At 30.5% G+C, this 23,348-nt stretch overlaps 4 pseudogenes; 2 read left to right on the top strand and 2 right to left on the bottom strand.

The window, feature by feature from the left end:
- The first annotated feature begins 5,604 nt into the window (after window positions 1-5,604).
- On the top strand, window positions 5,605-6,193 carry LOC140675885 (uncharacterized; annotated as a pseudogene).
- A 2,289-nt stretch (window positions 6,194-8,482) lies between these two features.
- On the top strand, window positions 8,483-9,834 carry LOC140675884 (uncharacterized; annotated as a pseudogene).
- Window positions 9,835-13,501: 3,667 nt separating this feature from the next.
- Window positions 13,502-17,639, bottom strand: LOC140675886 (uncharacterized; annotated as a pseudogene).
- Window positions 17,640-20,174: 2,535 nt separating this feature from the next.
- Window positions 20,175-22,993, bottom strand: LOC140675880 (uncharacterized; annotated as a pseudogene).
- Between the last annotated feature and the right edge of the window lie 355 nt (window positions 22,994-23,348).

A 23,348-nucleotide genomic window follows, 5' to 3' on the forward strand; every position in this document is an offset into this window, starting at 1 on the left:
AGCTCTACAAATTACTAATTAATATTTTTAAAAAATATTAAAAAAAAGAACTAATAAATGTTTGAAAATTAAACAATAAAAAAATTTTGAACATTTATTATAACGTTTATTAAATCATTTATTTATTGTAACATTTTTTTTATAAAAAAAGCTAATGGGCTCTCAATTCAGAGATAAATTAATCAAAAAAGGGCTTTAAGAATCGAACGCAAGATGTAAGAGAGTAAATAAAAACACTTTAAGAGTGAGATCTCTTACAATTACTTGATTACATTAGATACGGTTCCCTAGCGGTCTACGGACGGGATCCGATAGCGTACAATGCTAATTGGCCAGTAAACATTAGGACCTTCTGGCTAACCGTGCTGGTTACTCTAGGCATCGGTGAATATGGTTGTGTGCTATCGAGATGTGTGCTAACGGAATTCTTCCGTGATCTACACTGTTAAAATGCATACTCAAATACACTCCCAAATGCAACGTTATAATGTCGAGATTAAAAAATACCAAAAAGCCGAAAAGAGACCCATCATAATCACAAGTATACGAGACAATGCGCATACAACAGGAACGTCCAAATTACCCACATTCGGAATAGTCACGTTCGTTTTACACACATTCGGAATGACCACAGAAAATATTGCACGAAGTTCAAAATAGCCACGTTCATTTTGCTCACGTTCGAAATGGCGAGATTAAAAAATACCAAGAAGCCAAAAGGAGACTCGTCACAATCACAAGTATATGAGACAATGCGCACACAATTGTCTCGCACCGAGTCAGACAGGATTAATCCTTACTCTCCCTTTTTTATGAGAGTCGAGTTTTATTACTGATAAGTAGCTTCTGACTTCCGATCTTATGGTCTTCACTTATGCATTTGACTCGGTGCGAAACGGTTGTTAGCGAGTGGATACAACTTGCCCACGTTCGAAATAGCCACCTCCTTCTTGGTATTTTTTAATCTCGCTGTTATAACGTTGCATTTAGGTGTATTCGAGTATGCACCTCTACATTTTTAATGGTGCAGTGGTAAGCTGTTAAGGAACTCACTATATCTAATGTAATCACGCAATTGTAAAGGACCTCACTGTTAATTTATTTACTATTTTTTATGTATTATGTATCGCTCAATATGTATTTATATATCACTGAGAATGGTCTGAAGAGTGATTGAAACGTCTGAATAAATTTGAATTTTTTTTCTTTAAACTGTGTTATTATTTACGCTCCTACATCTTGCGTTCAGCTCTTAAAGCCTTTCTTTATTAATTTATTTTTTTAGAATTTTTGCACTAAACTTTGTAATACAATTAATATAATCAATGTATATGTCTTAAGAAATTTCAAACCTAAGCATAATAACGAAAACTTTTTTCTTACAGCTAAGGAAAAAAGACCCGCCGCATCCAATTAGGGTGGCAAAAACAATTGATGTGATAGCCAGGATCACTTTTCCAATCGCCTATTTCATGTTTCTCACTTTCTTCTTCATTCACTATAAGGGCACTTCGTAGAGCGACGCACAACGATCCTCAGAATATCTCTCATCGTTCGTATGAGCGACAACGAAGCCTCATAATAGGCAACAACAATGCTCAGGACATGGGGATTGAATCTACACTGAATTCAAGCATTCTCTCAAGAACAAAAATACCTCCAAGTGTAAATAAAGATATCGATAATGACTGAATTTGTGATGATCAGATCTTCGCTGAACACACAATATTATTATTACCGATAACGTAACACTCAACATCAGAATTTTTAATGAGAAATTGTGAACTTATTCGTGATATTACTAAGTCGTGAAATTACTCACCTATAATAAACAAGCCAGATCAAACCAATTAACTCTAAATGTTTAACAAATGAGGAGGAAAGAAAGCATGCCGATGATTCCATTCGGCGCGACGTAAGAAAGAAAAGAATATGCACGATTAATTCGTCTTCAGTATTCTTCATTTTTCTCACGTGTGATAAATTTTGATAGCACTTCTGTATGAAGAAAGTATATCCGCTCCACAACTGTAAACAGCCGTCATGTATTCTTATCTCTTCGTTTTTTTTCTTGTCTTTATCTAGAAATAAATAAAAGGCCACTGGTGAACGCTTCACTCAAACAATAAGAATGACGCTTAAGTTTAGTCGATGATGAATGATCTCTTTCACACATACTAATATATAAAATATTATCATTGCGCCTAATTTGAAGATCCTAACCAAGCATATGATAGCGAAATATCTGAATATTGAATGTAGAAAGTAAGATAGAGAAAAGCGAGAAGTACAGAATATTTCAGGTAACGTGATCCATTCATGTTCTTAACAAATATTGAAACTAATAAAGTGGATAAGCGGTTTAAAATGATTAAACTAGATAATTATAGATATAGCTTTCATTGTAAATTTACATTTACAGATAAGTAAACGGCTCATTTTACGTGTCAAGTATTCTATCAAATTGGTTAGATAGTATTAACGAAAAGCTGAATCAGAAGCAAAGATTCTTTTGTGAAAATATATACATACACAATTTATCACACGTTATACGTTGAAGCCCAGAGAAATTGTCGTTTATTCAATCTGATGAAAAGTAGAAGACATATAGAATGCGAATCTTGCTCACTTTATAAGAAAAATACGCTGAATGCTGGAATGAAAAAAAGCGATTTATAGTTGGTTTATGCGTCATATGCACTGTGGAAGAGTTATCACTTTGACATTACTGAAAGTAGTAACACGCAAAATTCTGATGTGTTTTCTTCGTGGAATACATTGATGAACTATTTCTATGACACAATCGAATGCTGTCAGCTAATTCGAAATTTCTACTTGTAGCCTGCATACTATTTTAAGTACAACATTGTTATGCTACACTACTACTATTATTATTACTACTACTTTTATTATTATTGTAACTAATATATTATTATACTGTTAGACAATTGCTAATCTATTATCGTACTATTACCGCTATTACTATTACAAATCACTGTTGTAATATTACAGTTCTTAGAAGAGACGCAATGTTGGAGGCGCTTTTAAGTGCACATTCTCCATTTGTACTGATTATACCTATCGTGTCCAGCAATATCAAAAACCAACAGACCAAGAAAATACGAATCGAATGTATATACGGGAAATTTCAGTAATCCACCTGATTACTCGAGATACACTAAATATTACTTATATTTATATAAGGAGATACGACCGTCTTGCTGTTGTTATTGCGCTATTCGCTATTGAATACGTGGAAAAATATTTCTTAATATAGTGAGACATATAGATACACAATACAAACGCACGCACGCACGCACACGCGTACATACGAACGACGCGAATGCGCATTTAAATTCAAAAGACATGTAAGGATTGATATCTCTGATGGCGGTTAGCACTAATCTTAATTCATTACACACACACAACACACACAACACACACACACACACAAAAGATATATTCAGTTAACATACAGTTTATAAAACTCGAATTATTTTTTCTCTTATTTATCTTATGTTTACATAATAAGAAATCTTACATTTTTTTTAATACTGTATTGATGTTGTAATTACTGTGATTTAATGTTAGGAAAAAATATTTAGATACTTCGTATATATTGCTAACTGACGTCCAAGGAATCAACCCTGAATAATAGATACTTATTAATACAGATCTCGCCTAACTGCCAAAGGATTTTCAGTCTTACTGGTATATAGATATATGTATTTTTCTCTAACTTTAGAATCTTTTTTCGCACATTGTAAAACAGCAAAATAGAATCGTCTTCTGAAAGATTATGCAACTAACTATCGATGTCATTTTCAGTAAAACACCCAAATAGAAATTTAATTTAATGTCGCTTAATCTTTAAATGCATTTTCTTGTCGTTCAACAATGTTTACCACCTTATTGATTTTTATGAGAAAAATATTAAAAAATAAAATAACAAACATACAATATCACACACGCGCAGCATTCTAATTTTATAATAATTAATTTGAATAGTTGCTGATAAGCATCGTTATCAATGACAAAATTAAAGAAATTAAAGTAATTGAAATTAATTGTTACAGTTCTTTAATAAATAATTAAAATTATTATGTATTTCCCAAAATTGCATACAATTTTATTGGATTACCTTAAAATAAACCTTAAACAATAGCATCTCGTTAATTTTGGTCTTAATTTTGGGAGTAAAAAATGTTTGGAAAAAATTAAAATTAATAATATATTCCTAGTACGGGCTATAATACAAGCTACACAATCATTGCATTTGCGCAATTGCACATAAAAAGTTGTCTACATATAATGATTTGTTCATGTGATTATTCATGTGATTGTTCATGTGATTGTTCATGTTTATTATGACAGAAAAGATCCGATATTAATGTTTTTAAAAATACGTATAAAGGAATATCAAAATTAACAAGACTCTACTGTATTTTCCTGTTATCATATTGATATTTATTAATATCAATATAATCTTCAGAAAAATAAATGTAATAACAAATGAAAAGAATGCATTTTATGGAAGACATTTTTTGATTAATTTACATAAAGCTATTTCGAGATCTTTGTTATGTAATTTTTTTTAGAATAATAAAAATGATTCGATAGTATTTTACGAAATCGTTGTTTAGATAAACCGTATTATAAAGTTATAAGCAAAATATACTTAAAATAGAATAAGAGAAACATGAAATAAGAAATAATAAGAAAAAACGATAAAATAAAGGAATATAAAATAATTTTAAAAAAATACTTATATTCGTATACGAATATTGCACCTCTTTCAGGAGATACCTGCAATATAAAATGTAGATTATGTATGCAAAAATAAATAAAAGTTTTTTGAACACATATATGTAAGGTCAGAAAAGTAAGCGAAAAATAAATGTCTTCAGTATAAAATTTCCAAAATATATGAAAAATTCCCACTTTTTTACTCTATAATACTACGAGATCGCGAAGGACAAGAGAATAAGGGAAATAGTAACATGATTAAATTACTTCTTGTCTTTTCTTACGCAAGCAAGTTTAACCCTTTCACTACTACGGGCAATTATAGTCGTTTGCGACAAAACGCTGTTATGTTTACAAATATTTATTTCAATGTTTAATTAAAATAAAGATAAATTTATTACAAAATTATAAATACCTTATTTTAAAGAAAAGCTCTTTCTCTCTCAAAAAGCATTATAAAGGAAAGAAAAAAGAAAAGACAAGAAGAAAATAATGGAAAGGGAAACATGGAACAAGTGTATGTGTGTGCGTGTGCGCGCGCGTGCGTGTGCGTGTGTGTGCCTGAATATGTGCGTGTGCGTGTACGTATGTGTGTGCGCGCGCGCGCGTGTGTGTATGTGTGTGTGTAACTATATATAAAATATAATTATAACATAGATAAGTATTGTAAAGCTCAGATTATTAAAGATTAAAGATTGAAGATTGAAATTTGATTAATCTAAACGAAAGGAGTTAAATTTTTTTACTCTTATTGATCAAATTTATTCAATGTTCAGTCTTAATCTTTAATACGTAATCTGATATGAGCTTTATGATTCATATAAATTATATTAAAAATAATTTTAAAGCGCAGCCGTTATGCCAAAAGAATTGCAATATTTATCAAAAAGGTGAAAGAATCAAATAATTAAATCGTGAATTGACTTATAAAAATTCTAAGATGTTTTTAACTAATTTGAATATAACTAAGCAAATGAATATAAAAGCAAAAAATAATAATAATAATAATTTCACAGATGTCAACGAAACAGTTAATAAAATTAATATTTTATCTCAAGATATTAATGAAAAGAGTGAGTCAAATGTAAAATCACTGTCTGATAGAGCAAACAACGAGGAGCATAATGTTGAAGCACAAAATTATATTTCTGATATAAATAATATTTCTGATTGTAGCAATAATACAGGAATATACAGGAAAGTTTACAAAAATTAGTTATAGAAAGAAATATTGTACATAATACTGTTAACGAATTACTTAATATTTTAAGGAAACATGACCATGTAAATTTGCCTAAAGATGTGAGGGTATTACTTCAACGGTCACGAAATGCATCTATAAATTTTAAATCTCTGGGAAGTAACCGCTATATTCATTTTGGTATTTCCTCTAAAACGATCCATACAATTATATTCTGAATTTATTGTAAGAAATAAAATAAGGTAATTATATAGTTTAGGAGAGGCACCTTCAATGACCTTGACATATGTTGTCATCACCCTGAATAACCTTCAAAAGGTTTTACCGCTCGTTGTTTATTAAAAAGTTATAAATAAAAAAAGTTTCATAAATAGGACATAATTTTCCCATATTATGTATATTTAATGAAGTGTACTTTTAATGAATCTATTTATTTAAATGTACGCTTTATTATTATGTGTGAAATATAAAAATTCATGTAGTAACATTTTCTGTTTACTTTCTAACAATAAAATTTAACTAATTCAACCCAACCTATGTTATGAAACCAAATCTCTTTCATACCTCAGATACTGGTTCGGTTGGGTTAGTTTCTTGGAGTAGGGGTGCAAAGGAACGGAGCCCTTCCTGCGCCCCTGTATTTAATATATCAAATAAATAGATCCATTAAATATACGCTTTATTATTATGTGTGAGATGTAAAAATTCATGTAGCAGCATCTCCTGTTTACTTTCTAACACTGAAATTTAATAAATAATTGGGAATAAGTAGGCATCAAGAGCTAAACAACCATTGTTATGTACAAAAAGTAAAAGTATATTAATGTTCCGTAGATGTAGAACCTAACCTAACCCAAATTTAAAAATTATAAACATATATACAAGAATAATAAAATTAACATTTAGAACTTAAAAATTAAAAAGCATGAAAAAATTACATCTGTTTGTTAACAATATGTATGTGCGGACGTTTCGACTCATCTTTGAGTCGTCCTCAGCGCAAAAGGTTGACATAATTATAAATAAAAGCTATAAATCTCGGAAAATCTTCGCAAAAGTAAATTAGAGATTAGATCGAATATCGATAAGAAACTAATGAGTGTATAATCATTTGTGCAATCTGTCGGAGAACATTTAAAGAGCGACAATAGTTTATTATTAATTATGATGAGTTCGCGGTTCCCTTAGAGTTTAGAGCATATTGCACCATGTCTAATTTGTGAGTAAGGAGGCTCGAAGCTGAGATTGGCTCAAAAGATTGTCTGTAAAAACCGCGTGAGCAATGTAAGCATCATTCAAGACGGTCCATTTCCAAATTAAAAAATTAAAAATTAAAAATTTTTTTTTGTTATGTAAAGGTTAACCATAAATTTTATGGTAAAAATTAAGAAGTAATGTTATGTCAATTAAAAATCATGTAAAAAATTAAAATATGTGTAAAAGTCATGATGTAAAAATTGGAGTCTAATAAGTTAATGAGTCATAATATTGTATGTGCAAAAAGATGTTTTAATTTGTCAAAAATGATATGTAAAATAGAGAATTTTGGAATTAATATTTATGGAATCTGTATATAGAACCGATAAAGTGGACGAACGTAATAACTTACGTTGCTTTGTGGAACATCTTTGTTGTAAATGAATGCCGTTAACAGAACTCTTCAAAAATTTTTTTATCACTAGCTATTCTCCACGAAGATTACAAATGACAAAAATAACCGTTTAACTGTATTTATTTTCACTGAAATTTAACTATTGAAATTTACAACAAGTCATGTTGATGAATGAAAATTAACTGACAATGAGAAAGATTCGTTATAATGTGTTTATACGCAGCATGAATTATCATTTTACACAGGTTGGGTTGAGTCAGTTTTTTCTTGGGGTGAGAATGCGAAGAAAGGGATGGAGTCCCTCCTCCCCCCACGCATTTGTTAACTATCATTGCACGGTATCATATGAGTCCTTAACTTCAAAAATTACGAATTCCATTTAAAATCAGAATTAAGTTTTGGAGGTTTCAATTTTTCATGTATTTCAGGTACACATGGATATATATGTGTAAGCCACATATTCTCTGCTATAATAAGAAATACAAACTCTTTCATAAAGCTTAACTTATAACAGAGAATATGTTCTTGATTAACTGAAAATTATGTCCTACTTATGAAACTTTTTTGTTTCATAAAGTTAAGCTTGTTATAAGTTAAGCTTTATGAGAGAGTTTGTATTTCTTATTACAGCAGAGAATATGTGGCTTACACATATATATCCATGTGTACCTGAAATACATGAAAAATTGAAACCTCCAAAACTTAATTCTGATTTTAAATGGAATTCGTAATTTTTAATAAACAACAAGCGACGGTTAAAACCTTTTGAAGGTTACTCAGGGTGATGATCTTGACAACATATGTCAAGGTCAAGATCATTGAAGGTACCAACCTAAACTATATAATTATCTAAAATAAAATTAAATATTAATATTAATGGTCTGCCACTTTCTGAAAGTTCAGGAAGTCAATTTTGGCCCATAATGACATTTATTGAAGATGTAGATATGTATACATTACCTTTTATAATTGGTACTTATCATGGTATGTGCAAATGACGTAACCATGTTTTATTTGATCTTGTTAATGAATTTACTCTTCCTTTTCAAAATGGCATCATTGTTTATAATAAAAAATATATAGTAACTCTAAATGCAATATTATGTAATGCTCAGGCGAAATCGTTTATTACCTACACAAAAAATGATATAGGCTATTTTTCTTGCTCAAAATGTATTCAGGAAGGTGACTTTGTACATAATAGAATAATTTTTCCAGAAACTGGCAACATTTTACGTACAGACAACACATTAAAAAATCGTATACATATTGTACATCACACAAGTGATTTCATATTAAAACAACTTGGCATTGAAATGGTATCTCAAATCCCATTAGATTATATGCATCTTGTCTACTTAAGTGTTGTTAAATGATTGTTGCAATTATGGGTTAGAGAAAATAAAAATATTAGATTATCTTCATAGGCTGCAAATTCAATTTCACGTTACTTAATTGCATTAATATCCTTAATTTGTGAGAAGACCTAGAGGTTTAGATGATATTGATAAATTAAAGGCAATAAAATTTTGCCAATTTTTGTTTTATACAGGAATTGTTGTTATAAAATCAGTATTGCTTACCAATTGCTACAATGACTTTCTTTCTCTTAATATTGACATCAAAATATTAACTGATCAACAATTATGTATGCCATTCAATACTTATGCGAAATCGTTGTTATTGTATTTTGTTTCAAACTATGAAAATCTTTATGGCGACGAATATGTCGCATAACATTCACAATCTTCTACATCTTTCCATTTCAATAATGTATAAAGTTTTGCTTTTTTAGATAACTTCATTTATTTTAAATTTGAAAATTATGCAAAAAATAAAAAAAATTATATTAATCAAGTGTATTCTTAGAGGAGTTTCCTAATCGTATTTTTAAAGAATTAAAGCTTTCAGTTTGATCATATAAAAGGCAACAATATCCAATTGTTCTTTATAAGAAAAATCATTTCTCATGTCCAATTTAAAATTGCAGTCAATCATACTGATAACTGCTCTGTACTTAATGATAAATCTATAATATTTATCTTAGATATAATTAAAGAAGAGTATGTTTGTCATATTCGTGCAAAACGTTTTTTAAATCTAAAGTTTTTTTTTTATATATCTTGCTCTTCAAAAAGCTTTAGAATATTTAAAATATCAAATACTACTACTGCAGATATAATTAAAATTTCAGTAACACAAATAAAAAAAATGTTTAAAAATGAAATGTTTTGATGAATTTGGTTCTTATATTGTAATACTATTGCAAGCCTAATAATTAGATGTTATAACTTTGGTTGTAGTTACATTTTTTTCATTTTTGTATGCGTACGCATTATATGATAAAATTTATGCATCGTAAATAACAAGTTTCTTTTACCTTTACATTAAATATTGCAAATAGAAAGTCCTTATTTGACGGATTTCTAATTCACGGATAACAATATTACAAAGGTGAGTACAATATTTTACTTTAAAAAAACTATGCTTTATTTTATACAAAATGAATGGAAAACAAAAATTTAGAACTGATTTTGTCAATATTCTGTTTGGTAATCTTGTTTTTTATAAATTTGCAATATATTTATAAGCAAAATTAAGTAAAGTTTCAAGTTATTAATATACATATATCAAGTATGTAACAAAGTTAAAACAAGTTTGGCATGAAAATTGAGTTATTTCATCTCAATTAGAGTTATGTCCATTGAAAAATGATATATTTAACACTTCCTTTTTGTTATTGAAATTATTGATGTCATTATAAATTAATTCATGTTTTCAGTTTTTGAAATATTGGATATTTTCCATATTACAAAAGATGTACTCCAAAAGTAATAAGTACGTGATGATAAAATTTTTATCTAATCCTACATACTCTAAAATTCCGACAACATGGCTTTTTAAAGATAATGATATTTAGCAATGCTGGTAATCACCTCGATTGGCAATTAATGTAGGGAAGAGTGGGGTTAGTTGTTACAAATTTTACTTAATAATTTTTAAACCGAATATTTTGAGCCCAGAGATGTTCCGGTCTTGCCTTGACCGGTTAGATCATGTCCAAATCTTGCCTTGACTAGTTGAATCATGTAAGATAAGACTATCGAAAAGTGAATATTTTACGAGATATTTTGAATTTTTGCAAACTGCAACTTTGGAGCTTTATAACTCGAAAAGTACTCAATGAAGAAGCATTTGATTATAGTGTTTTGGAAAGCTCTCGAGGTCAGCTACAAGAATATGTAATAAAAAATAGGGGATGCCATTTAAAAAAATTGAGGTGAATAACATAAAATTACATAAAATTAGAGCTGTCTTATACATAAGGAATTAGCAGTCTAGTATTATATAGAAGACTGTGACACACATACACACACACTCACACACACACATATAGTAGTAGTAGTAGTAGTAGTAGTCGTTTATTTTGGGTCCCCTTGGGGTTTCTAACTCTTACAACTTTGCAAGTGTTTTCTGGAGAACACCCACCCCTTACAATCTCCTTCTTACTCTCACTTCAGTACATTCCTCCGTCCTATTAACATCTCTCGCAACTTAACCTATGTATTGTCCTTTTTTCCTAAATCCCCCTCACTCCTTACCCCCTCCTACTGTATACCCTCTCTCTCCTTTTCTTCTCTCTCATACCTTCTTATATCTAGCCGCCACTCTCACTCATAACCCTCTCCATTCCTCTCTCTCCCTCTCTCTCACTCCTATTCTCCTCCTTCTCTTATTCCACACTCACTCTCCTCTATCATCCTGCCCTCGATACCACATCCCTCACTGAACCCTTGCTCTCCCCTCAATTCACTTTCCTCTCCTGAACTACCTAACTCTCCCCCCTTTTCTCTCCGTGCCTGGCCCTCTTCGATCTTACACACTTCTTCCCTCTCCCTCTCTTCGGCCCACCCTTTTTTTTTCTCTTCTCCCTGACTTTCCTCTACTTTCCTCCCCCCTTTATCATGTTTCCCTCTTCTCTCTTCTTTCCTTTTTCTTCTACTTCCTCCCGTTCTTACCGTCCCATCCTTTCCGTTCTCTTATCTTCTTCTCCTTCCTTTCTCTCCTTTCGCTCTCACCCTCTTCTTCCTTCCTCCTTTCTGTTCCTTTTCTCTCCTCTTCCGCCACCCTTCATTTCTTTCTTCTTCTTCTTTTTCCCTTCTGTCCCCCTTCCTCTCTCATGCCCTCTTCTTCTCTTTCTTACTCTCCCTCGCTGCATCCGATTCTTTGATAATCCTCTTCATCCTCCCTCTCTCCTTCCTCTGTCATCATCCATGCTTCTCTCCATCTTAGCCTCTTTCTTCTGCTTATTCCTCTCTTCACTCTGTCTATCGCCCTTCCTTCTCCTAGCCTTTCACCACATGTATCTCCAATTGCACCTGTCAGCTCTTTGAAACATTCTTCTTCCCCTTCCTTCCATTCCTTACTCTCCTCACTCTTCTTGCTATTCCTCTCCAACCTTCGTCTCTCCCCGCTTTCTGTTTCTTTTCTCTCATCCACCGCAACCCCTCATCTCCTCGTTCCTCTCTCTCATCTGTCCCCCCTCCTCTCTCTTCGCCCTCTTCTTCTCCTCCTTACTCTCTCTCGCTGCTTGCTTGTGGTCCTTTAATAATTCTCTTCATCAATTCTCTTCATGTTTTACAAACAATATGACCATATGAACATAGAAATGTTCAAATAACTTTGCGAAAAAAAATCGTAGAGACCTCAGCGACCTCGCGTTGTTTTCGTCTCGGAAAGCCCTTTCGAACAAGCCTTCACTCAACCCCACATGCCATTTAAGATTTTGTTGCTCCCTCCTCCCCCCGCCATATTGGATCCGCCATTTTGAATTTCAAAACGGGCCACATGACTTTCGAAAGTACTAGTAAAGACTAATTTTTTGAGCTATCGAAGGTCTTTGTAGGTCGCTTCAAATTTTGGGCAGACAAGTGATCCGGTTGGCGCAATTCGTCCCATATACAGGGTGTCCCCGAATTGGTGGATCAACTCTCGTGGGTAGATAGAGCGTGTTAAACTGAAGAAAAAAATCTTATATTATTTTGCTAAATTCGCAATAATTAATGAGATATAAATTAATAAAAATCGGCCAATCCATGCCAGTATAAGCGCGGCACGAAGAAACCTCCCAGTTGTTACTTGATACTAGGCGCGCGGCAAGATATAAACGCAGAGCACACTGTACATGTCTCTTTCAGTACGCCCTTTGTACGTCCTTTGTAGAGCGCTCCGCCTACTGTCTCGCCGCGCGCCTAGTATCAAGTAATAAGTAGGAGGCTTCTTCGCGCCGCACGCTTATCCTGGCGCGTATTGGCCGATCTTTATTAATCTATATCTCATTAATTATTGCGAATTTAGCAAAATGATATAAGATTTTTCTTTTCAGTTTAACACGCTCTATCTACCCACGAGAGTTGATCCGCCAATTCGGGGATACCCTGTATATATATATATATATATATATATATATATATATATATATATATATATATATATAATCGCGGTAAAACTTATGCCGAAACCAGTAAAGTTCGACACTACGTTTTTAATACTTTTCATAATAAATTATAAATACATTTATAAATTATAATTTATAAACTTATAATTTATTATGAGTGAAAGCATTAATAAAGTCACAGTATTGAATTTTTACTGGTTCCGGCCATAAGTTTTATTACAAATATTATGGATAGAGACAGAGAGAGAGAGAAAGAGAGAAATTCCACAAACATAAAAAAGAATATATTTTTTTATCCAAATAACCTTTTATTTTGTAATATATTATTTTTTTAATATTTATTTTTTTAATATTTATCTTTTTATATATTTTATTTATTCTTACATACGTTATATGTTACATATTTTATTCATTTTATTTAAAAAAACAAAAAATAAAGCAATAAACAAGTGTCAAAAATTGCTCCTTCTCAAGAAATCTCGACTTATTTTTTATATTGCCACAATCCTAAACAAGAATAAAAAGAAGGAAAAACATGCATTGGCCTCTTGTACAATATATCACGATGTTTTACATTTGATTTTAATCTCTTGGCTGTATACGTTACTGATATCGATGTCTCTTTAGCTGATCGTAATGCTTCCGATATGTTTTTAAACTCAGCAATTGTTAATTTATTTAAATGTACAGAAGCAACATCTAGAATAAAAATACTTATTTTAAATAAATACTTTATTTAGTTATAAATTTATTATAAAGATTTATATAAAATATATCTTAAAATATAAAAATTTTCGAAGTACGTTCTTTTATGTGGAGTATCTCGAAATTCAACGACAATATATAGGTTTGTAATATAAAAATTCTCTTTGAAAAATTAAGTAAAAGTATATATTTATGGTTTTTTGTTCCAAGAAATAATTTCTAAAATATAAGGATTTAATTGTGACAAGGATTTAAAATTAATTATAGACTCATTACATTTGTGTGAATGAATTGAATATGCTATAACAATATTATAGTGCAATTCAGAAACAAAAAGACCGCCAGATTATAGCAATTGACCATGAAAACTCTCTTTAAGTTTTTATGTCTAAATAATTATTATTTATAAGATAAAAAATTCTAAATAGTGTTACGTCCTGTAGACTTCACGATTCTTTCTTTTCGAAAAGAATGCATAAACATTTAGAAACAGTAATTCTGAGAACGCTCTACGGCGAAATATCAAACCGTGAGAACTGTCACCTTAGTCACACTCCACGAATCTTACGTTACGTGGACAATAAAATTCTAACAAATCTCTGAAAGGCGAGACCCACTCTAAATAAGATAACTAAAAAAATCTTATAAACTGAATCGAGCATAAACACCAGAACGGCTCTCTAACTCTAAAAGAATTTTAAATAAAACAGAATCACCGTAACTCGAAGCAGATAATTAGAGCTGCAACCGTAGAATTGAAACGGCGATGAAAAACTTAAGAAACATTTAATAAGAAAGCTCGCCTGACGGACCATCTAAAGTGACAGCTGTTTATAATAAATTTCTAAATAGCGATAAGGTACTCTGTACAGTACTGTTACGCTCCACATTTTTTCCTCCTACGAAAACGAAGCAATAATCGTCCGATCAGTCATAAAAAAGAAGGGTCGCGTAATAAAAGGGACCGTTATTAAACACGATGCCGGAAAGGATCGATAGCGAGATTCTTTAAATAAATAAACAACAAACACAACTGCATAATTTCAAGAACAATAAACAAATGAAAAACCTCCAAATCTCCCAAGAGACTGTACAGAGCTCACCAATCAGCGACAATCAAAATTAAGGAGAAGAAGAACCTCACCAAACGACAACTTTTTACACGTCGAAATCTCAAGAGTACTTCCGCCCAAAAATGTTAACACGCCCTCAAAATTCAATATAAAAAGGGAATACTCGCGCACTAACGGACATAACATTTTTTCCGATCCATTCAGTATTACACATACTCGATTCCATCTTCAGTATTTCGGCATCCACATTCATTCTTTTTCACCAGTTAATTCAGCACCGTTAAGTCTCGCTCAATTGTACTTTGATTCATTTCGGTCGTTCGTTGATTCTAACAATTAACTTCGCATATCAAGAGTTCTGCATAAAACCTAAATAATTCGAGTCAGTGCGAAACGTCGACCACCCGCCGAACAAAGTACGGGAGCCGCAGCCGAACCACGACTAAATCAGCTGCCTAACCACGACTAAATCCGCCTAAATAGTAAGTCTATTCGAAATCGCGTCGTAACACTTATCACACTTTTCGCAAATTTTTATTATTTTCTAATAAACTATTGTAACAAATACCAACTAGAATAAAATCTTTAAAATCGCACTCGTTCCTCTTCTTTTCTGGTTGATGACCTCCGTACTTATGTAACACCCGCGATCCAAACACACACACACACATACTCATACACAAATAAATCTAAGGCCGATACTAAAATTATAAAATAATAAGATCTTATGTATAGCGTTAATTGAATAAATGTAAACCAAAATAATTAAATGATAGATAAATTTATTTAACTCCCTCAATCATCTCCGCATAAGATCACACTTGGTCCCGTCCCGTGTAAAAGAGATTCGATTCTCTTACCAAAAAGGGACCACCGAGAGAGCGTTCGCATAAACAGAGTAATAACGACACCCATCGTTTACCTGCTTTGCTAACCTTCAGTTCGCTCGACCGAGTCATTCGTCGATAAGACTTTTGACATCGGAACAGTTCCTGTTACGCCCTTCCTCTGACCTATCCTTTCCACGGGCCTGGACGTAACAATAGTATATATTCAAAATCTTTGTCTGATGTAATCTTATTATTCTTGAGTATTGAGAGATTTTATAAAATATTAAACATATAAGAAATAAAAACAAAATAATAAAAAATAAAAATATTAAAAAGACATAAGACAATTTTTATTTACTTATTTAAATATAAAACAAGTGTAAAACATAATTACAATAAATTTTATATTATTTTAAAAATATATTTCTTATTGACATACCATATAAAGCATATCCATTATTCGCATATCTAATAAGTTTTCTTTTGTAGAACGGTTATTATTATCTTTGCCTGTCCATGTGAATGATAAGGCTACATTTGTAGTAAAAATCTCTTTAAAAATCAAATATATGATTTCCTTTACATTTCATCCTTCAATAGATACAAGATATTCCACCTATTATAGAAAGCATGCATATTAACATAATGAAATATTAATTCATTAAAAAAATAAGATAAAAAATTATTACCATTTCAGTATATTTTGTGTCATTTGATTGATTGAACTCTAATGCTGTTTCAACCATTTGAAACGGGATTATTTTTGGTTTCACAGGTTTTTTATTTATTCTTTGATACAAGCATTGATCATTTGTCATCCTGTAGAAATGAAAAAAATTTTCTTCAAAAAAACTTTACTTTAAAAAAAACAGATAAGCCATTTTTAAAACTGTAAAAAATTGTTTAATTACCTAAATTCTGTCATTATGTTTCTCATACATTCTGTTACTTGTATTTTAATGGCATTTATAATGTTAATATCAGTATTTTGTTGCAGAGTATTTTGGCATGTTACGGTAGAATTAAGATGCCTATGATTAGAAGTGATTATATCATCATTAGGTTGTCTATTGTAAGTGACATCATTACGAGTTCTAGTAAAGTCAATGATGAACTCTGGGATTTATTTGATGTTGAAGATGAATAAGATTGAGATGAAGGCACATAAGAACGAGAAGAAGTTACTGATGATGAAGATGATCTGATTGTATCTTCAAAATGTGTCATGTTGTGATCGTGTAACTTTCTATTGAGGTAATATAATTGCATTAACCAAATTATTTAAAGTTAATGATGAAATATTAGATGCCCATGATTCTGACCAATATTCGTCTGTAATCGCCCTAGTCGCATTTTGACGAGGTATTTCTACATTTTCAGGCATATGACATTCTGTATTATTATTTATTATATCATAATTTTTATTATGTATTCCAGAATCAATAGTTAATGGTGGAAATAAACTCCAATATTCAGATGCTTGAACATGTAAACATGATGGATGTTCAATTGAACATGAAGATTGACATATCGCATAAAATAAAGATTTAGATTCAACAGGTGATAATATTGGCGTTGGTGTTGATGATAAAACTGTTGATAAAGCTTATAATTGATGATAAAGTTGATGCAGATACATTATTAGATGGTTCATTTGTTGATGCTAAATCTGTTGACGGTTTATTTGCCGATAAATTTTTTGACGAGTTATTTGTTGATGATATCAAAGTTTTGGGTAATTCTATATGTGAATCTATCAATTAAGTTGATTTAACAGTTGACGGCAATGTTTGTGCAAAACAATTTTTGGTTGTACTGTTTTTTGTTTTCCTTTCAATATTTCCTTCATCAATCTCATATAAATTATTTCAAATATTATTAATCTTATCAGTAACAGAAACCTTTCGCTTTTTTTGTATTGTTTAGTTGAATTCTCTTCACTGTCAGAAGATTCAGTTGTTTTGTAACGTAAAGGTTTTCTTATATTTTCTCTTCCTAGTCTTTTTTTATTCATGTTAAAGTATATCTGCAAAATTATATAAGATTTCATTGTTACATGAACTTTAACAAAAATATGTTAAATATGTGTAAAATAAAACCATAAATATATTTAATAAGTTAGAGAAAAGATAATGTTAATAAAAGAAATATATAGACTTTGATATCAATAATAAATTAATTTTTACTTTTTATTTATTAAAGTGGTGAAAAAATTTGTCGTATTTTTCAAATTAAGTTGAAAATAAAATTAAGTAGATAAAGACCCGTATTCTGAGCGTACATTTAGTGGCACATTTATAGATCACTTTTAGAGGCGCTGATAAATGTTCTGGTAATACGACTAAAATCTATCATATTCTCACCGCACATTTATAGTGCCTTTAGCTTAGAGGTACATTTTGACTATCATGTCATACATCATGCGAATTGCTCATTTATGGCGGCACTGTGATTGGTCGTCGCGTGGTCAATTACGCGCCATAAGATAAATTTACAACTTCATTATAAATTTCAAAAGCATCTATTCTATTTCGAAACACTCGCGACTCACGTTCACGTACTGCATTTATTTACCGAACTTCAATCGCATGAATTAATATTTTCCAAAATACATCCATGATTATGTACTTTCGTACTTTTGTATATATTTTTGTATTTATTTTGTACTTTTGTATGTACTTTTCTAGTTTAGTACTATTGTATTAACTTTTCGCAATTTATATACTTCGCTTTACACACTGATGCACTGTTAAGATAAAGAAAATTTTTAAAGTCCAAATATCCTAATTATTGTTGTGTAAAATCTCTATTAATTGTAAGAAACTCGATATATATCCATTTTATTAACAAAATCAATCATATAACATTAATAAAATCAATTAAACTTGTCAATCGTACCGTAACTGTTACGTACAGAGCGCTTTTATCTTGCTAAAATGTACCTCCGACCACATTTAGAGGCGCATTTATCGATATGGCATAAATGTGCTATAAATGTGGCTCACAATAGGATTTTCACCATAAAGTGCGCTTTTAGGCTAAACATGGCGGTCCTCTAAATGCGCTGTTAAATATGTGCTTAGAATACCGCCACATTTAGCGCGTCATCTAAAGCACATTTAGAGGCACATTTAGCGATAAATATAAGTTCAGAATACGGGCCAAAGTGTTTTACAAAGAAATTATTAATTAGAAATGTTTTGTAAAGAAACTGATATACATATGTATTCTAGAAATATTTTTCCAGAAATCATATTATGTTTATTAGTCTATTCAATGAGAAACTATTGAAATATTTTAATAGAAAAGCGACAAATCTTTTGCATCGTACTAATATCAGTTGTTTTTTGTGTTTCTTTAAAACAATTTGTAATTATATGATTAAGTAAAAAATAAAAATCATCTAAAAATAACATGTAACAACTATTTAAATGATAAAATTAATTGTTGTATACGTAAAAACATAACAAATATATATAAGCATGTTAACAATTAAGGAAATATACAAGGTGTCACTTAATTGGCGCCCACTATTTACATATATAGCGATATTCCTCGTGGAAACCTGAGTCGAAAAGTCCGGAACCATTTTTTGTATAATGCATAATAAAGTAGTAATTATTGAGTAATGTTAATCCAATCAGCGTGGACCTTTAGCTGGACGTGAGCGACACTGCCAGATGCGCGGCTCACTGACATACGTATATAAAATGTTTCATAATAAATGGTATAGTTGAATATATATACATTATGCATATTAAATGTGTTATTTTATTTACAATATGATCTGTAAATGTACCATATAATAAATCTTCATTGACAAATATATTAATTAAAAAAAAAATAAAATTCTAAAGATGTATGAAATACGCATATATACAAAAAAAAATATCTTTTCAAGTCACAATTGAAAATAGCACAAAAATATTAAACACTCAGAAAATTTATTAAAAAGCTACTATATATTTATAAGTGTCCGTGCCTTCATTATTACTATTAAAACTTTCATCGGTTTCAAAAAATGGCATTCTATAACATTTTGTTACAACATTTGTAAAACCAATAATGTCATTACCAAGTAATTCCGAACATATAAAAAATCTTATTTTATCAGATAAAATACCAACATCATACAAATGTAGGGGCCGAAGGCCCCCCATCCCACCCTGTTTGTGGGTGTGTGTGTATGTTATGAAAATATTCCCTGGCCCATATTTATATTATTCCATGCAAAGTTTAAAGTACACGTTACTTTTTTTTTTTATTTTTTTTAGGAGTGTACCTTCTACAAGATATATCAAGGTCGTCATTGGCGAGGTATCCTTTAAAGTAATTTTTTTTTACATGTATGTATCACTCCGCTCACGCGATTGATTTAATACACCTAAATAATAAAACCCGCTTTATTAAATATATATGAGGTGAGGGAATTATGTCCTATTTATGAAACTTGTTTGGTAATAAGTTTTTGAGAAACAACGAATGACGGCTAAAACCTTTTAAACATTACTCAGGACAGTGATCTTGACAACATATGTCAAGGTCAAGGTCATTGAAGCGGTTTCCCCTATAGTAAATAATTACCCAAATGTTTAACATATTTAAATTTTTTTACAATAAAATAATATTGTTTATCTGTTACAAGAATGTTTTGAATCAAACAAATTGATGAACATTTCAGAAGACAACAGTTATTATTAAGACGAAGACTAAAAATCATGTTATTGTATTCTAATTTTTTATATTGCTTACAATAAAGGCATATTAGATTTTAAATTAACTCTCTTGCGGCTCTATTTAATGACAGAAATCATATCAAAATGGTTAAATTTTTCTTGCGAAGAAAAATATTTACTTTCAGGTTATATAATAGGTTTTGATGGTGCTAATTTCAAATTTGTGATCAAAATTACAAAAATTCAAAATGGCGGATTTAAAAGTAATAAATCTTAAAATACGTGTCTATTTGCGTGAAACTCAGTTTCTGTAGGTTTCTATAAATTTTTGAGAATGTTTTGATAGAAATATGTTTTTACTATAAACTATAATAATTATAATTTATTTTAATTTGTAATTACTTGTTAAATTATTTTATTTATCGCTACGCCATTTTGAATTTTGCAGCAACAAATTTTGCCACAAATTTAAAATTAGATGCTCAAAAACTTCCAAAATATCATTCTTAGTTAATATATGTAACTAATAACTGCTTTTTTACATTTTTTGTACCTTTCAAAAATTCATATTTTTTCACAATTTTTAGATGAGCACAACTTTGCAAATAGTAATTACCATTAGTATAACTAATTACTGAAAAGTACAATTCTTTAGCTTTAATTTTCACCTTGGTTCATGTTCCTACGATATCTGGTTCTTAAGTTATGAAAGAAAATGTTACTCCCAATCTAACTCGAAGTTAACCGTTTGGCACAGTCCGCTTACCCCGAGTCAGACTCGGGTTAAATCGCACGTCCGTTAATGGACCAGATTCATGTAATTGTGATGCTCGAATATGATTATTCATTGTTAATTTTTCATAGTATATTGGTTGTCCATGATATTCGCTCATTCTTCGAATAAACTGCTGCAAAGGAAGATGTGGCTTTCTGATATATTTTCTAATAAATGGAATTTTATTCTTAAATGGAAATGTAAGAATGGTGTCTAAAAGTTCGAATCTTTTGACGTCTTCTGTTAAATGTAATAAATCATGAATGTTGTAGGATATGAAATCTTGGCCATAAATAGTCTCAGATAGTGTAACAAATTTTTTTAATGCAATTTCTGAGAAATGCAATAATTTTTGCAAATATGTTGGAGATATTAATATACGTATTGATGCATGAAGCAATAAAAAATACAAATAAACATCTTCCTGCAATATTCCACTCAATACCATAAGACTTGTATATAGTAAGACTTGTCGAAATTCTGTGGCCTTATACTCTCTCCAATCTCTCAAAGATCTTGGTAGTCGAAAAAATTCTACCGGGAAATATTTCCGTATATTTTCTAATCTCGAAAATATCAAGTTAATTTGTTCAGCAGATAATTTAACTGTTTTTGAAAAATTTCCAATTATCCATGCCTTGCAAAATCTTTTTACTACGCCTAGGCAAACCAAATGCATGTAATCAAATGGTACTTGAGATACTGTATTTAGTGGAATTTGTAACAGAGGACTAGGTGTCTCATTATTATGATGATTATATATCCATTGTGCGTATTCATTATCTACACGAGGCTCGTGAGTTGTACCAAGGAAAGACATTGATCTATTTATATAAAGACCTAAAACTTTACATTTAGGACAAGGATATGTGGCATTGTGAGATTTATGTTTTAAAATAAATACTCTAGCAGGAGCATCGGCTATAAAACTCCTATAAGCAATAGCTACTACTTTAGTTTTGTAAACAATACCTTACGCATCTGAAATTTTTTTTACTTCTTCAATAAAATATTAGAAAAATAAATTTGAATTCTTAGGTTTTTTATAACCTTATATATTCTAATGATTCCAGGACTATTATCAGTTATATTATTAATTCGGAATTGAATAGGCCAAATTTGAATTTTTCCATTACAATGTAATTGTGCTCCATCAGTACTAATATCTATTTCCAAAAAGAATGGAAGTGTATGAGACTGAATGTTAGATAACTTTGCAATAATACTTCGAAGTCAATGTGAAGATATTCTCCATCCTCAAGTTTTACAATTTTTCCAGTATTAGAATGGGTTTTTAAAATAGTGCATACATGCTTAGGTAAATATGAAAAACAAGAATGTGAAGCTAATACTTTCAATATAGCATTTTCTTGAACATGAGTTAAATTATTTTCTACAAAACAAGAAGCTAATTGTTCTTGAAATTTGTCAATTGATTCAATACAATCATTATCAGAATAATCATATTCGTCATCATCATTAATATAATTATGATTAACCTATGCATTGTCAATTAATTCTATATTTTCATTTTCAGAATAATCACAATCTTTCAACATAATCATAATTATTCCATACATCTTTAGAATCTATTCTACAAAATTTGTTTATTTCATCATTTTGAAATAATTGATTATTTGAGGAATTTACACCTAACCTAACCTAACCTCTATTATATGTTTTTCCATGTATTGTTTTTATATTATTGTGGTCATTGACCTTAATTATCGTTTTTATTCGCTGTTGTTGACGAATAGAAAGACAATAAATTGGCTTTTGACATGGACAGTTATATATCATTTTCTTCGCTGTAAAATAATGTAAGCTGTAATTTTAATTTATAAAAATAATAATTTGTGATATTTTTTAAAGCTGACAATTGCAAAGCTTTTTAAAAGGTTATCAAACATATTGCATTGCAGATTATATTTTATTTTATATTGTAACATATATTAAATTTTAAAATAAAATATAACTATTTCCAGTGAATATTTTACTATATAAATATTTTACAATATGGGACTTTCGTTTCCGGTGCGACAGAGTGGGATACGTGGCGTTAAAGAGAGAGTTTGAAGAAAGTAATAGGAGGTGCAAAAAAGGAAGGACAAAGGAGTGAATGAGTATGAGGAAGGAGGAGAAAGGGCAGAAGAGTGTGAGTGGTAAGGCGAGTGTGAGAGTTAATCAGAGAGAAGAGGATAAAGGGAAAAGCATAGTGCGGGAGAGTTGACAGTTGGGCAAAGAGTAGGAAATATATAGAAGGTAGACGCAG

Source organism: Anoplolepis gracilipes, unplaced genomic scaffold (assembly GCF_047496725.1).
Source record: "Anoplolepis gracilipes unplaced genomic scaffold, ASM4749672v1 Contig28, whole genome shotgun sequence".
Lineage (NCBI taxonomy): Eukaryota > Metazoa > Arthropoda > Insecta > Hymenoptera > Formicidae > Anoplolepis > Anoplolepis gracilipes.